The sequence below is a fragment of the Capricornis sumatraensis genome, chromosome 3 (genome assembly GCF_032405125.1).
Source record: "Capricornis sumatraensis isolate serow.1 chromosome 3, serow.2, whole genome shotgun sequence".
NCBI classification, from domain to species: Eukaryota; Metazoa; Chordata; class Mammalia; order Artiodactyla; family Bovidae; genus Capricornis; species Capricornis sumatraensis.
In genome coordinates this window covers 14,709,939-14,714,333 of record NC_091071.1, presented here as the reverse complement: position 1 = coordinate 14,714,333, position 4,395 = coordinate 14,709,939, and the positions used below count along the sequence as shown (strand labels likewise).

Here is a 4,395-nt window from a genome sequence, read left to right as displayed (position 1 = left end):
TGTGGCACACGGACTTAGCTGCTCCTCGACCAGTGGAATCTTCCCAGAGCAGGGACTAAATCTGTGTCCCCTACAGTAGCAGACAGACTCTTAACCACTGGACCACCAGGAAGTCTTGTTTTTATTTTAAGTTGTGGTGAAGTGCACAGAAGGTCAATTTTGCCCTCTAGCCGTTTTTAAGCGTAGAGTTCAGCGGTGTCAAAGTGCTCGCTCTTTGCTGTGCAACTGTTACCACCATCCATCTCTAGAACTCTTTTCATCTTGTAAAATCAAACCTCAATACCCATTTACCCACAACTCCCCATAACCCCCCTCTCCCCAGACCCTGGCAACCAACATTCTGCCTTCTGTATCTGTGGCTCTGACTACTGTAGGTATCTCCCATAAGTGGAGTCACAGCAGTGTTTGTCTTTTCCGTGACTGGGCTTATTTCACTTAGGATAATATCCTTGAGCTTCACCCATGTTGTAGCAACTGTCAGAACTTCCTTCCTTTTAAAGGCTGAATAATATTCCATTATATATATCACATTTTAGGGAGTTTCCTAGTGGTCCAGTGGTTAAGACTCTGTGGTCCCGATGCAAGGGGCCTGGGTTCACTCCCTGATCAGGGAACTAGATCCCACATGCCCCAATTAAAAGATTCCACATGCCACGACTAAGACCTGGTACAACCAAATAAATAAATCTTAAAAATCAACAACAACAGTAAAACAGTCATTCAGTGAAAATCCTTGTCTCTCCTCAAGGAATATACCTAATGGTCTGACACATATCTTTTGAGTTGTTCTGCAGAAACTAAGACATCCACTCAGGTAGAGGACGGTGACCACATGCTGACTAGAAGCATGTAGATTCCAGCTGGTTGCAACCAGAAGGCTGATTATTAAGATTCCTGAAACATCACCCTGCTACCTCATAACCAACCAGTTGGAGGAAAGTGCAGGAGCTGCACCCGTCGCCCCAGCTGTTGCCTTTAAAACCCTTGCCTGAAAGCCATTAGGGAGTTCAGGTCTTTTGAGCACAAGCTGTCCATTCTCCTTGCTTGATGCCCTGCAATAAATGCTGTACTTTCCCTCCACCACAACGCAGTGTCAACAGACTGGCTTTGCTGTGTGTTGGATGAGCAGAGAAATCTATCCAGTGGGGACACAACTTTAGCCCCACTCATATTCGTGTTGAATGTGAGTACACACTGGTGAAGGCATGTTAGCTAGCTTTTCATGCCTTTATCCCCACCCTCCACTCTGTTTTGTTGTTGTTCAGTTGCTAAGTTGTGTCTGACCCTCTGCGACCCCATGAACTATAGCATGCCAGGTTTCCCTGTCCTTCACTATCTCCCAGAGTTTCGCTCACGTCCATTGAGTCGGTGACACCATCCAAACATCTCATCCTCTGTCGTCCCCTTCTCCTCCTGCTCTCAGCCTTTCCCAACATCAGATCTTTTCCAACGAGTCAGTTCTTCATATCAGGTGGTCAAAGTATTGGAGCTTCAGCATCAATCCTTCCAATGAATATTCAGGGTTGATCTCCTTCAGGACTGATTGGTTTCATCTCCTTGCTATCCAAGGGACTCTCAAGAGTCTTCTCCAGCACCACAATGTGAAAGCATCCGTTCTTTGGCACTCAGCCTTCTTTATGACCCAACTGTCACATCTGTACATGACTACTGGAAAAAGCCATAGCTTTGACTATACAGACCTTCATTGGCAAAGCGATGTCTCTGCTTTTTAATACTGTTTAGGTTTGTCATAGCTTTTCTCCCAAGGAGCAGGTGTCTTTTAGTTTCATGGCTGCAGTCATTGTCCACAATGATTTTGGAGCCCAAGAAGAGAAAATCTCACTACTTCCACTTTTCCCCTTCTATTTGCCATGAAGTGACGAGACCAGGTGTTTTTAGACAACCAACTTTTTTTTAAGATTTTTTTTTGGATGTGGGCCATTTTAAAAGTCTTTATTGAATTTGTTACAATATTGCTTCTGTTTTATATTTTGGTTTTCTGGTTGCAAGACATGTGGGATCTCAGTTCCCTGACCAGGGATTAAACCCATGCCCCCTGTATTGGAAAGCAAAGTTTTAACCATGGACCACCAGGAAATTTCTGATAACCAATGTTTTAATTGCCAGCTCCAATTCTCTGTCAAACTAGTACTCCAAGGTGGGTATCTCTCTGCTCATTGTTGGACATCATGGGCTCCAGAGTGAGTTCCTTGGTCTGAGGAAATGACAATTGGCCATCCATATTGATGCAATACTTTCTCGTCCAGTTCTTTCATAATGCTGCAAGCATTTTCATCTACCACCGAGTAAGCAAAGCCCAGTCCAGAATCAGAGTCTATTCTTGTCAGGACCCACCTGCTGCCCCCAGGGTTACCAGCATTCATCTGATTTACTGGCTATGTTTAGCACCTTCCCACCAGGGAAGTTGTCGCAACACTATCTGCGGTCTCTGGTCTCCTTTGCTGGTAGACAGAACAATCTTTTTGACATTTTATGCCTTAGAAGGTGTGATACAAAGGAGTCCCCAAATGGAGTCATCTTTGTTAGGTTCCCACATCAGCAAACCAAGACTTAATACATAACTAATTACAGTTTCAATCTTCCCCAGGAATTTAACCTTTAACCAGCCAAACTGGAATTTCCTGGTCAGCATTAGGAATAAATCTGCTGATAAACTCCTTCTGTTCCCCTTTAGAAGGATGACCTTGCCTAAAACAAGGCTTTTTTTGATGATAATTTCCTTTCTTCTGTTCCCTCTCTGACTTTGAAACCTTTTCTTATCTGCAGCTTGATGGAGCTCCTGTCTATTGCTAGATGAGATGCTGACTGATTCATGAATTTTTTTCCATTTTAACCGTTTTTAATGAAAGCTATAGACAAGATGACTTTATTCCCGCATCTTCTCAATTGTTTCTTCCTTATATTTACCCTTTTCTTTTGCCACTTGGCAAGATTTGGCTTTATGTTCAAGGATCTTTGTGTGGTCCTTGGCAGTTTTAGACTGGTGATAACCACCCTGCTGGGCTGAATGCCCACATGGGCAGTCCTGCCGCTGGCCTTCCCCCACTGCACTTGTTCAGTACAGATGCTGTATTTCTTCCTGTAAACCTGGACTACTTTGCCAATTTGCTGCCTTTTGTAGCGCCCTTCTATAGCCTGAACTTCATCATCCTTTCTGATGGGTATGGACTGAACGTTGTACTTCTGTCTCAGCTCTTAGAGAGAGAAGACACCATCTTCCTGAGAATGTGGGAAGGTGCACTGAAATGCCTTTTTCAGTTCTTACTTCTGTCAGAAGTCACGAAGGGATTGAACTTCATTTTGGCCATTTTAGTGAGGACTTAGGAGGGAAGAGACTCATAAATCACTTTATAAAGTCATTTAGATCTTTAAATTTTACTTGTTGGAGTTTTTGTTATTGAACAGGCGCAAAAACAGGTTTAGATCCAGCCCATCTCTGCACTGATACTGTGCCCTCACGTCCCCTCATTTCTGGACCCAGTGGCCATATCAAGAGGTCACATGGGGATATCTGCTTGTCAATTACAGTCACTTTCCAGACTTGGAAAGTAGTTCTTCCAGTGGGCATAGACATATCCTGATTTAATTCATTCCTCCAATTTTCATAGGATCACACCCCTTATGCTGCTGCTGCTGCCGCTAAGTCGCTTCAGTCGTGTCCGACTCTGTGCGACCCCATAGACGGCAGCCCACCAGGCTCCCCCGTCCCTGGGGTTCTCCAGGCAAGAACACTGGAGTGGGTTACCGTTTCCTTCTCCAATGCATGAAAGTGAAAAGTGAAAGTGAAGTTGCTCAGTCGTTTCTGACTCTTCACGACCTCATGGACTGCAGCCTACCAGGCTCCTCCGTCCATGGGATGTTGCAGGCAAGAGTACTGGAGTGGGGTGCCATTGCCTTCTCCCCACCCCTTAGGAACATCCCTTTAATAGTCCAGCTTTCCTTTAACCTACCACCTGACCAAATGGACAGGCCATTGACCACTGCCTTTGAGGCATTAAAAACCCAAACGATGGTCCAGTGGCTAAGACTCTGTGCTCCCAGTGCAGGGGGCCTGGGTTCAGTCCCTGGTCAGGGAACTAGATCTCACAGGCCACAACTAAGACCTGGCACAGCCAAATAAATAAATAAATATTTAAGAAAACAAAACAAAAACCCAAACATAGGGACTTTTAACATGGGTCAACTCCTCCATCACTGCCTGGAAAACAGCATGCAATTCAACATACCACGCTGATCTCTTTTTACCTTCTTCAGTCAGACTGGTAGCCTTCCAACAAGAATCTTGTCCATTTACCTCGGAATGGACACCCACAAACCAAAGAGCTCTTTGTCTGTCAGTGGAGGGCTGTGTATGGGGTACTGACCAAGTGACAG

At 44.8% G+C, this 4,395-nt stretch overlaps 1 pseudogene; it reads right to left on the bottom strand.

The window, feature by feature from the left end:
* Positions 1-2,887: 2,887 nt before the first annotated feature.
* LOC138077065 (large ribosomal subunit protein uL24 pseudogene) lies at positions 2,888-3,320 on the bottom strand (annotated as a pseudogene).
* Between the last annotated feature and the right edge of the window lie 1,075 nt (positions 3,321-4,395).